We start from the raw sequence: 12,898 nt of genomic DNA, 5'->3' as shown, positions 1-12,898 counted from the left end.
ATAATACAGTCTGTGCTGCGCCACCTGTGTAACATTCGCTGGTCAATATAATACCAGTAACGTTAATATTGTTTTATCTGTACAATAGCATTCTTTTGTCAGCTGTAAAGTCAGTGTTATGGAATATGACTAATAAAGTCTCAGTTCATAGCCGGGTGAACACCGGGACTGAGCATAGCCTAGCTAGCTAGCTGGCTACGATTTCGCAGTTGGACATAAATACAGTACAGTAATATTATATTCACAAAATACAACCAATAGTGATGTTCAATCTTACTTGTGAAAAGTAATCCCCCGAGCCCTGTTTTCCACGGTCCGTCGATTGGAGCAGGAATATGCTGAACAGTGTTCTGCCATCTTTCTCAGTCGTGTCGTGTATTCTGCTGCTAGGCAACTCGTAGGATGACCGGTCCAAGATGGCGGCCGTATTTCTCGCGCCCCAACAGCCAATGCGGCGTCTACTCTTTATATGTCTATGGATGCACCGCTACTATCCTTCGCGGACCTTCTTGTAAAATACAAGATTAATATTGACACACTCTGTTCCTTTTGTGGCAATGTGGATGAAACCATAAGTCATTTATTTTGGGATTGTACCTACTCTCATGTTTTTTGGATTGATCTAAATAATCTCATAAATAACAAAATTGACTCTTCTTGTAAACTGGACATCCAACATGTTTTATTTGGTCTGTCACAAAATGAGGAAATAAGTTCAGAAAAAAATGTATATTATCAACCTTCTATTAATATTTGCTAAATTTCATATTCATTGTACCAAATTTGCACACCAGCGTCCAAACATTAGTGTATTCAAAGCACTTATTTCATCCTATTTAGAATATTTAGAAGAATGTATGAATCCTAAAGCCAGCAAAACCAGAAGACTATGTGAAGAATATAATTTAACTTAAATTCTGTATCTCGAGCTTTTTTATTTTGTCTTTTCTTTTCTTTTTTTATGGATATGTAAATTTTAATTTTGAAATAATTTATATTTTTGTAACTACTTTTTGTCCTATTGTGATGTAATATTTTCTTGTTTATATCTTTTGTTCAATAAAAAAAAATACTATCCTTCGCGGACTTCCATATCCCAAGATGCTTTGCGCGCCGCTGCTCCGCCCCTTCTCCTCACCAACAACAAATAAAGATAAATAAATAACGGGCGGCGGACGAATGTCTGTTCAAAGCACCGAGCAAGATGTCCCTTATAAATGTAAGTACTGGGTTTCTACTCATTTGAACATCTAACGGCAGATATGTTAAACTTCAGGGGAGCTTAAAAGCTCAAAATGTCTGTTAAGATACGTGAGGTTAGTATTGCTTCCATGTAGCCACCTAGCATGCTAGCCGACGGCTCGATGTGAGGCCTCAGTTTCAGCTTTGAACTGAAGCCTTATAACGCTTCACTTTCCCATGTTCCACTTTACAAGCTGGACTCATATCTAAGATGATCGGGACATTTTATAGACTATTGATACTTCATATTATCTACATCAATGCACCAAGATGAACTAATGTCAGGTTAAGTTGTGAGTCCTGCCTTATTTCCAGACTGTAAAACCGTTAAGTGTAGTTACACGTTTTAATTATGATGAATGTAGTCCATAAGAAGCCTTGTGTCTGGTGACATAACACACAACATGCTTTACATGTCAGCTTGTTTAAGGCAGCAAGGAACAAACTGAGCAGTTCATCCCACTCCGTGAAGACAACCAGCAACTGTTTACTGGAGCCAGAATGAGAGACAGGCCTTGATTGGTTGTTGTTCTTTGTGTGGGTATTAATTGTTATGAATAAGTTTATTGTGCAAAACGTTAGATGTTTTATAAATTAAAATATTGTTACTTTGTTATATGTGTTATCTATTCTTTTTACTATTTACAACTAAAGTACAACCATTTATAAAAGGGTTAACAAACATTCCACGGGCAACAAAGGACTGAATTTTTTCTTTTATTATAATTAATAATTAAGCGACAGTCTTAAAATGTACAACTATTCACAAATTAGGGGGAACAAACTTTGCTGAGCAGAGGACGGTCCCCAGAGTTTGTTTGGGGGTGCATGTTGTCTTGTACTTTATAGTACTGATATTAGTCATGAATGGACCGGAGACCAAGGCATAACGTTGACCTTTTACTAGGCATGTCTTCAAGTCCCAACACTCGCACATGCGCGCTCATTACATATCAAAACCTGCTCACTACATCTCCCCCTTTTACACTGATACTTTCAGGATCTTTACAGAACAATTAAATCACATGTTAATAAAGCCTAATGCTGATTTTACCAACAAGGCAGGGGAACAGCTGGCACCTTAAACCTCTCTGTAAACGTGAGCATATGTAGACTGGTTAAATGAACTTCACATCTCACATCTCATATCTAGACACACATTTCACATCTCATATCTAGACACACATCTCACATCTCATATCTAGACACACATTTCACATCTCATATCTAGACACACATTTCACATCTCATATCTAGACACACATTTCACATCTCATATCTAGACACACATTTCACATCTCATTTTCCTTTTCTTTTTTTTAACCTATGAACCTATCAAGACAAGTACATAACCTAACTGAGAGGTAGGGTAGACTACCTGATCCTCTCTGTTGTGGTATGGAGGTTATTCTGCTCCGTGTATACTCACAACACTAAACTACAAATTCAGTCTTTTAACAGGCTTGACTGCCCTGCCAGCTCTGGTGTGTAGTCCAGAGTCCGGCTGGCTTCCAGACGGTGAAGGCACTACTCTCAAATGAGAACGGTTTCTTCGGAGACTGCCTGTTGAGGTTTGGGTCACGTATGAACGTGGTGTCCCTGCTGATCCAGAGACGACTCCTGTGTGTGGAACATTCAGTATCCAAACTCTCTGACCTGGCTGGAGTGGTGGTGTCTCCCGTGCTCTATGTCGTCTGTTGTGTCCTTCAGCCTGTTGTCTTTTAAGCTCCTGGTCTTTCAACTCAAAAGCTCTCAAGTCTGGCCATGCTGGTTTGAGGGTGCGTGGACACACCAGAAGGGGTGTTTGGATGTTGCGCCCCATCAGGAGCTGTGCCGGTGATCCTCCATGGGCAAGAGGAGTTGCTCTGTACACCATAAGCGCTTTGTGAGGGTCCTCACTCTTCTGCAACAAGGATTTCACAGTCTTTACCGCACGTTCAGCTTCCCCATTGCTTTGTGGGTAACGGGGGCTACTGGTAACATGTTGAAAGTTGTAATCTTTAGCAAAATCTGTGAACTCTGCAGCAGCAAACTGCGGTCCCTTGTCTGTGACGAGTGTATCCGGCATATATAGTGGTTTTTCCCCAGAAACCGTCAATGGTAAGTGCTGAACTAATGAGGAGCGGAATATCAATACAGATGCAGGAAAAAACGTTTAATACATAGCAGTACAAGCTTGTAATGCTATGTATTATATATATATATATATATATATATATATATATATATATATATATTAGTGGTGGGACTTGATTAAAAAAAATAATCGAATTAATTATAGGCTTTGTAATTAATTAATCGTAATTAATCGCATTTTAATCGCATATCAATATTTGACACCAGAAGCAACATTTCTCAATTCAAACAGGTCTTGCTAGATGACTAAATCAATGAATAGACACATACAGAAGTTTAAACAACAAAATCCTGTTTGTTTTGTTCAAAACAAGTTTGTTGTGTAAACACAGTACTTTCTGTAAGCCCTGATCTTCTACCACTGAAAGTGGTCTACAGTCCACAGCGATCCGTTTGGCCAGTGAGTTTGTTAATTTATCAGACGTGGACTTACTCATCTTGGCTTTGAACCCCGTCATCTGGTGGAGAGTCGGTGGGCGACTCTGCTTGGTTGTACTAGGAGCACTAGCGTTAGCGTTAGCACTAGCGTTAGCACTAGCGTTAGCGTTAGCGTTAGCTCCGGTGTTGGTACTAGCTGCAGCGTGTTTAGCATGTAGCTGGTACCGGAGGCCTGAATAACTGCGGTGGAATGCCAACTCTTTGTTACAGAGTCTGCACACACCAGCGCTCTTATCTGGGCTTCCATCCGACCGCTTTTTAAACGTTAATTTCCCATCCACAGGGCGAAGCAACGCGGTGTCGTCCTTGTCGTCCATCACATCTGTTGCTAGCATACTAACTTGTTAGCCTGATCTACTCCGACTTCCGCTTGACTGACGTCACTCGGTGCATCGGTATAATCCGCATGCCAGAAACGAGTGCACTGAGTAGCATTCCATGTTGACTGGAGGGTGAAAATAAAATGCGTTAATTTTTTTTAACGCCGTTATTTTTCCTATAATTAATTATCGAACTGACGCGTTAAAGTCCCAGCCCTAATATATATATATATTTTTTTTTTCTATCTATCTATATATATATATATATAGATAGATAGATAGATAGATAGATAGATAGATAGATAGATAGATAGATAGATAGATAGATAGATAGATAGATAGATATAGATATGTGTGTGTGTGTATATATAGTACATATATATATATACACACACACACACGTGCAGGGCGAGGTGGTGCGAGGCCTTCTACGTCATAGGTAACGTTTTAAAATGAGTTTGATATGAAGATATGTGTTTCTCTATGGGAACAGATAGAAATGCTCTCTTGCACACAGGAGCCCCTGTGCACGCCGCCCGCAGCCATGGCTGTTTCCATCACAGCGTTGCATAAGTGAGGACGCTTCTCTCTTTCAGATATGACATAATGAGTCAGAACCTGTGTGACACGGAACAAGTCTGGAATCCAGCCTCAGTCTTCAGCTCTGCCGAGACCACAAACTTCCAGCAGCCAGTCCGCTGGTGGACGCAAACCTTGTTTTGTCCACCTACATGGTGTCGTCTATAGTAGGCAGAGTCGGCCACTCATCAAACACGTTTAACTCCTCTGTGCTTTGTACTGTACCATCGCTCCCTCCAGTGGACACAACATGTCATTACAGATGAGCCTGTTCAGAGTCCCAGTGTTGCTCTATCAGGAATCAGCAACAACTTATTGTCATTTCTATCACGTGCTTGCATACACAGAACGACATTTGGTTTCACCCAGCCCACAGCAGTGCAACACAAAAGATAAGAACACATACGACACCACCAAAAACATACAAAAACGGAGAGAACAAAGAAACGCACACACAAACAGTTAACAAGACAGTCCATTCAGAGCAACACAGTCCAACAATCCCACTGTCCAGAGAGCGAACGCAGCCAGGACGACTGTGGGAACTGCCGGTCTGCATGGGCTAGCAGTTAGCTTAGCCTGCCCCGCTTCCACGTCCTGTCAGACCGCCCTCGGTGCTTCCTCTTCGGGTGCAGCTCCAGGCAGGGCCGTGGTCCCTGGGCCCACCGGGCAGGGCCGCGGGCCCTGGGCCCACCGGGCAGGGCCGCGGTCCCTGGGCCCACCGGGCAGGGCCGCGGTCCCTGGGCCCACCGGGCAGGGCCGCGGTCCCTGGGCCCACCGGGCAGGGCCTCGGTCCCTGGGCCCACCGGGCTCTCCCAGGCGACCCGGCGCCAGCTCTCCCAGCCAGACACCCTCGACACAACTCCCCGCACTCCACACCACGACATCACAGGCTCTCCCAGCCGATCCAGCGGGGGGGGGGGGGGTCAGAATAAAAACTTCACACGATGACGCAAACTGACGTGGACGAGGAGGCTGCATGGTCGGTCCTGGGCGAGGCTCCCACACCACACGCTGCATGTGTGCAAACATACAGCAGGTTTGGTGTTGCTATAAGAGTCTGTGTGTATGTGGAGAGGACAAGCATGTGTGTGTCTGTGTGTATGTGGAGAGGACAAGCGTGTGTGTGTCAGTGTGTATGTGGAGAGGACAAGCATGTGTGTGTCTGTGTGTATGTGGAGAGGAAAAGCATGTGTGTGTCAGTGTGTATGTGGAGAGGACAAGCATGTGTGTGTCTGTGTGTATGTGGAGAGGACAAGCATGTGTGTGTCTGTGTGTATGTGGAGAGGACAAGCATGTGTGTGTCTGTGTGTATGTGCAGAGGAGAAGCATGTGTGTGTCTGTGTATGTGAAGAGGACAAGCATGTGTGTGTCTGTGTATATGTGGAGAGGACAAGCGTTTGTGTGTCTGTGTATGTGAAGAGGACAAGCATGTGTGTGTCTGTGTATATGTGGAGAGGACAAGCATGTGTGTGTCTGTGTATATGTGGAGAGGACAAGCATGTGTGTGTCTGTGTGTACAAGAGGATAACGGACAAGACAAATCAAACAACACAACATGTGGCAAGAGAGGAAGAGAAGAACAACAGGAGGGAGAGAAGTGGACTGAGAAAAAGGGAAAACAAAACAATATTTTACATTTAAACACACAACACACAACACACAATCCTCACACCACACTCATCATCAGTCTTCTGCAGAACAACCTCCTGCATGTCCGTCCTACCGGTCATAAATAATCACCTCCTGCTGGGCGAGGAGAAACCCTAACATCAGATCACGAGGCATGAAGGTGTCCTGTTCATCCCTGTCTACTTGTAAGTTCAAATACTGTCCCATGGAGATTATTGTGTACTTGTTCCACTTGTGTCAGTATGCGAGCATCGAGAAACTTATTCTGCCCCAAAACCACATACACACTATATGGACAAAAGTACTGGGACACCTGGCCGTCACACCTACAGGAGCCTTTATGACCTCCCATTCTAACTCCAGAGGCACTCATATGGAGGTGGTCCCTCCTTTGCAGCTGGAACAGCTTCCACTCTTCTGGGAAGGCTTTCCACAAGATGTGGGAGTGTGTCTGTGGGAAGGTTTGCCGTGTCATCCAGAAGAGCATTTGTCAGGTCAGGCACTGATGTTGGACGAGAAGACCTGGCTCACAATCTCCGTTCTAGTTCATCCCAGAGGTGTTCAACGGGATTGAGGTCAGGGCTCTGAGTGGGCCAGTCAAGTTCTTCCACACCAAACTCACCCAACCGTGTCTTAATGGACCTTGCTCTGTGCACTGGGGCACAGTCATGCTGGGACAGAAAGGGCCCTCCCCAAACTGTTCCCACGAAGTAGGAAGCATAGAATTGTCCAACATGTCTTGGTATGCTGAAGCATTAAGATTTGCCTTCACTGGAACTAAGGGGCCTAGCCCAACCCCTGAAAAACAACCCCATACCATTACCCCTCCTCCACCAAACTGTACAGTTGGCACAATGCAGTCAGGCAGGTAACGTTCTCCTGGCATCCGCCAAACCCAGACTCGTCCATCAGACTGCCAGACAGAGAACGGTGATTCGTCACTCCACAGAACATGTTTCCACTGCTCAAGAGTCCAGTGGCAGCGTGCTTTACACCACTCCATCCGACGCTTGGCATCGTGCTTGGTGATGTAGGGCTTGCATGCAGCTGCTCAGCCATGGGAACTGTAGAGTGATGGTGTGGTCATTTTAAATAACAGGCGAGTACTTATGACGTATATAAGTGGCGACCTCAACAAGTGGGGACCTCAGTGGTAACGCAGCACGGAGGGGTGATTGAGGCAGTTGAAGGGTGTACGACTTAACCGGTCTACTGGGGAGTTTATAGGCACGTTACATGGTGTCAGAAGTCGGATAATGGCTCAAGGGCTTCGTCGCATCGACCCCTTAATTGTCGATGACAATATTGCCGATAACTGGCGGAAATTTGACAAGGAATGGAGAATTTATTGCAACGCGGGGCTGTCGGATGAATCCAAGAAAGTGCAAGCCTACACGCTCCTGAACCTCGCCGGTCCCGAATCTCGCCGGTCCCGAACCTCGCCGGTCCTGAGGCTGTTGAAAAAGCGGAATCATTCATTTACGAAGACGGAGAAAGTCACGAAGATCCAGAGTTTCCACTGGAAAAGTTTGCTGAATTGTGCTTGCCTGCAAAAAACATCATTATGGGCAGGCATGCGTTCAGCACCGCTAGTCAAAAGCCCGGTGAGTCAGTTCAAGCTTACATCTCCACCTTGGAAATACTGGCTCAGAAATGTGATTTTGGCGCGCTCCGCGGCGACTTGATAAGGGATCGCATTGTGTGTGGCACAGAAAGTGACTTTGTCCGCAAGCAGCTGCTCCATGAAAAGAATCTCACCCTGGAATTAGCGATAAGTACCTGTATGCTCCATGAACAGTCAGAAAAGAGCGCCAATGAGTTAAAGAAAGAAGCGGATGTGTGCACTATTCAGAAAACTCGCTGTGGCAACTGCAATGGACAACACGCTCCTGACCGTAGTAAATGTTATGCATTCAATAAACAATGCAAGAATTGTGGCAAACTCAATCATTTTGATAACTGCTGCAGATCCACACCAGCATGGCCCATAGTTGGCGCTAAAGCTCCCAGTCAATACAGAAAAAGACAGCCAGATAGAGTGAACGAATTCACCACACAACCAGACAGTGCTTTGGATGATACTTCTTATTGTGATCCAGTTGATTCACCCACTCAGAAAGGAGAAATCTTCACAACGCTGAAACTGAAAAGTGGAAAGGGGCAACTGAAGGTAAAAGTGGACACTGGTGCCAAATGCAATGTGATGTCCAAACGCATGTTGCATGCAGTTGACTGCACAATCCCTGTGAATGCAGATGAAAGAGTCAATCTTGTGGCCTATGGGGGGAGACAATTAACACAGAGGGCACAGCAATACTACACTGTTTGCAAGGGCAGTTCAAATTTCATGTGGTCAATAGGGATGTGAGACCATTGCTAGGACTACAAGACAGTGTTGCCATTGGACTCATACACCTTGGACCTGACATCCACACCCTACAACAAGAAGCACCAGAGGTATGGGAATACAAAGACCTGTTTGATAGCAACACTATAGGTAAATTGCCAGTCATATTTCACATGAGGCTAGACGACACTATTGGTTCTACAATGTGTGCACCACACAAGGTTCCAATAGCCATGAAAGAAAAGGTTAAGGCAGAGCTTGATCGAATGACTGCACTTGGTGTCATAGTACCAGAAAATGAAGCTACAGAATGGGTGTCCGCCATGGTTGCAGCCACGAAAAAAGATGGAACTGTGAGAATTTGCATCGACCCAGTGCACCTGAACAAGGCCCTTCTCAGACCACGTCACCCCCTGAAATCTATTGAACAAATAATTGCAGACATGCCTGGTGCTAAAGTTTTCAGTATTCTGGATGCCAAATGCGGTTTTTGGCAGATCCCTCTTGATGAAGCTTCCTCAAAGCTTACAACTTTCATGTCACCCTATGGCCGCTATAGGTTCGTGAGAATGCCATATGGCATCTGCACAGGCAGCGAGGTGTTCCAACATGTGATAGAGCAACTGTTCTCTGAACAAACTTGTGATATTGTGGTAGACGATATTTTAGTCTGGGGACGTACAATGCAAGAACATGATGATCATCTGAGATGGGTATTGAACAGAATTCGGGCCATCAACTTGAAGCTCAATCCTGACAAATGCAAATTCAGTCCACTGTGTCCACTACGTTGTCCACCTGCTAACCGTCGATGGTGTCAAGCCAGACCCTGAAAAAATTAAAGCAGTTTTGCAACATGGCAAAACTGCAGGACAAAAAAAGCCCTGCAGCAGTTCTTAGGTATGACAAACTATCAGTCAAAGTTTATCCCTCAATACAGTGAGGTTATTGGTCCCCCGAGACAACTGATACACCAAGATGTGGAGTGGACTTGGTATGAAGCCCATGATGCGGCATTCAACAAGCTAAAACAAGCAGCGACAAACCCACCAGTTCTACAGTTCTTTGACATATCGAAGCCAGTGGTCATATCAGCTGATGCATCACAACATGGTCTGTGTGTGGTGTGTCTCCAGCAAGGGAGGCCTGTGGCATTAGCATCACATGCCCTCACACCCACTGAGTCAAGGTATGCACAGATTGAAAAAGAAATGTTGGCTCTCATCTTTGCAACCAAGAAGTTCCATGATTTCATCTATGGAAATCCTGTCACAGTTGAAACCGACCACCAGCCTTTAATAACAATTCTGAGGAAACCGCGTCACACCGTGTCACCTCGTCTGCAGGGCATGATGTTGAAATTACATCGCTACAACCTGGATGTGATTTATAAATGCGGTAAGAAACTTTTTGTTGCTGATGCTTTATCACGTGCACACCTACCGATGACTGAGCCTGCACTTACTGATGACCTGTTGGATGTCATGACGGTCCAAGAGCTCTCCTCACCTCGCACAGATGAACTGAGAAATGCTGTGGAGAGGGATGTAATGTGTCAACAGCTCTCTGACATTATCCTGCACGGCTGGCTTAACACCTCAAGAGAATTACCCCACGCTCTGCGTCCCTTCTTTTCAATGAAGGAAGAGTTGACTGTCGAAGATAGACTTCTGCTCCATGGACAGAGACTAATAATACCCCCTGCACTGCAAAAGTTCTATGTTGGACAGCTGCACCAAGGCCATCCCGGTATCGATGCCACCAAACACAGAGCTCGGGAGACCATGTACTGGCCGTCAATGTACACAGACATTGAGAGGGAGGTGTCTCGCTGTGCGGCCTGCAATGCTCTCACACCTCACCACACAAAGGAACCAGTGCACCTTCATGAAATCCCAGACCTTCCGTGGTCATTCACTGCAGCAGATATATTCGAATGCCATGCCAAAATGCATTTAGAGGTTGTGGAATCTTACTCGGGGTGGTTGGAGCTGGACTACCTCCCTGATATGAAAAGCACCACAGTCATCGCAAAGCTGAAGCAACACTTCGCAACACATGGTGCTCCTCATACGCTCGTGACTGACAATGGGACCCAATTCACTGGTAAGGACTTCTCAGACTTTGCACAGACGTGGGACTTCAGACACATGCGGAGTAGTCCTCATTTCCCGCAATCAAATGGCCTTGTTTAGCGTGCTGTACGATCCGCTAAGCACCTCCTGGAAAAGTGCTACTGTGATGGCACGGACATCCAAGCTGCTCTCCTCCATGCTCGCAACATTCCCCGTGATGGACTCCCCTCTCCCACTCAGTGCCTTCTGTCCAGGTGGACCAGAACATTCATACTAGTGACCAAAGCCATGCTGCAGACGGCCATCCACACTAATGTGAAAGCCACTATCACAAAAAAGAGAACGAGGGGGAAAGCATATCATGACCGCAATGCCCGGTGCCTCCCTGCATTAAGTTCATGTCAAACCGTCAGGGTGCAAACTGCACGTGGTTTTGACAGGTTAGCAAGAGTAGAGGGCCCAGCCCCTCAGCCTAACAGCTACATAATAACATCTCAAGGAACCAACTACATCAGGAATCGGCGACACCTTCTCCGAGGTGATGAACCCACACCGGCCATCTCTGAGGATGACTTGCCACAAATTCCCGCTTCAGCAGCACCTGATAGAGAAGCTGTCTGTGCTGACACCGCACCACTCACACCGTCCATTGCCACACCAGAAATCACCTCAAGTGATTCAGGTGGTAGACCACCTGTAATGACTCGCTCAGGAAGAGTCAGCCACCCCAACCAGTGTTAGCGAGATTACATCACCACTTAGCCCCAGTGACTGATAAAACTAATGTGTGCACTCTGAGAAATATTGTTCTTCCAGTTATGATTACTGAGTTTCCTTGTTAGTTACTCTGTACATAATTTGTTACACATGCCATCTCCTCTTTTTCTAGTGGGTGAGTTTGTCAGGTTCTTGTTATGTGCTGTACCCCAATCATGCTGTTGTGTTCAGGGATCTGTGCCATTCAAGTTATGCAACATAGCGGTTGCTTGTGTTGCTGTACAGTATCTTGTGTTACATCTAGAAGAGGGGGTCACTTTAAATTACAGGCGAGTACGTAAGACATACACATGTGGCGACCTCAGTGGTAATGTAGCACGGAGGGGTGATTGGGGCAGTTGAAGTGTGCACAACTTAACTGGTCTACTGGGGAGTTTATAGGCACGTTACGATACCCATTCCGTGAAGCTCCCGTCGCACAGTTTTTGTGCTGATGTTAATGCCAGAGGAAGTTTGGAACTGTGCAGTTATTGAGTCAACAGAGCGTTGGCGACTTTTACGCACTATGTGCCTCAGCACTTGTTGACCCTGCTATGTGACTTTACGTGGTCTGCCACTTCGTGGCTGAATTGCTGTTGTCCCTAAACGCTTCCACTTTTCATTAATATCATTTACAGTTGACCGTGGAATGTCTAGCAGGGAAGAAATTTCATGAACTGACTTATTGCAAAGGTGGCAGGCTATGAGAGTACCACGCTTGAATTTACTGGGCTCTTCAGAACGACCCATTCTTCCACGAATGTTTGTAAGTGCAGCCTGCATGGCTAGCTGCTTGATTGTATACACCTGTAGGCCAGTGTGATTAAAGAGCTCTTCTGTTTTTATGGGATTGCCAAGAGTAGAGCGAGTCTCTACCACCCACAGGGCCACGCTCAGTGTGAGCGCTTTAATCACACAATGGATGAAATGTTAAGGTCTCTCCCAGCGGAAAAGAAAAGGAACTGGAAGGACCATCTGCCAGAGTTGCTCATGGCATATAATAGCCATGTCCATTCCTCCACTGGATACGCCCCATTTTACTTACTTTTCAGAGGGGACGCTCGACTTCCGAGACATCCTAGGTGGCAAAGACCTGGAAGTTAGCGATGTTGATGTAACCCTGTGGTTAAATTATAGGCCTTAGATATATGACATTGCACTATTAGATAAGAGTTTGGCCTATGTTTGTTATTTTGTATACCTTTTGAATATGAATATATTATATTGTTGATATTGTTCTGCAAAACAGTTGTTTACCAATGTGAAATGCATTTACTTTTATTGCTGAAAACTTACCATTGTTGTGATATGTTGGCTGTGGAGAGAATAACTTACCTTGAATGTGATTGGTTGAGAGGGCAGCGGGGAACGTC

The sequence above is a fragment of the Lampris incognitus genome, chromosome 17 (assembly GCF_029633865.1).
Source record: "Lampris incognitus isolate fLamInc1 chromosome 17, fLamInc1.hap2, whole genome shotgun sequence".
Taxonomy (NCBI): domain Eukaryota; kingdom Metazoa; phylum Chordata; class Actinopteri; order Lampriformes; family Lampridae; genus Lampris; species Lampris incognitus.
This window is presented reverse-complemented; position numbering follows the sequence as displayed.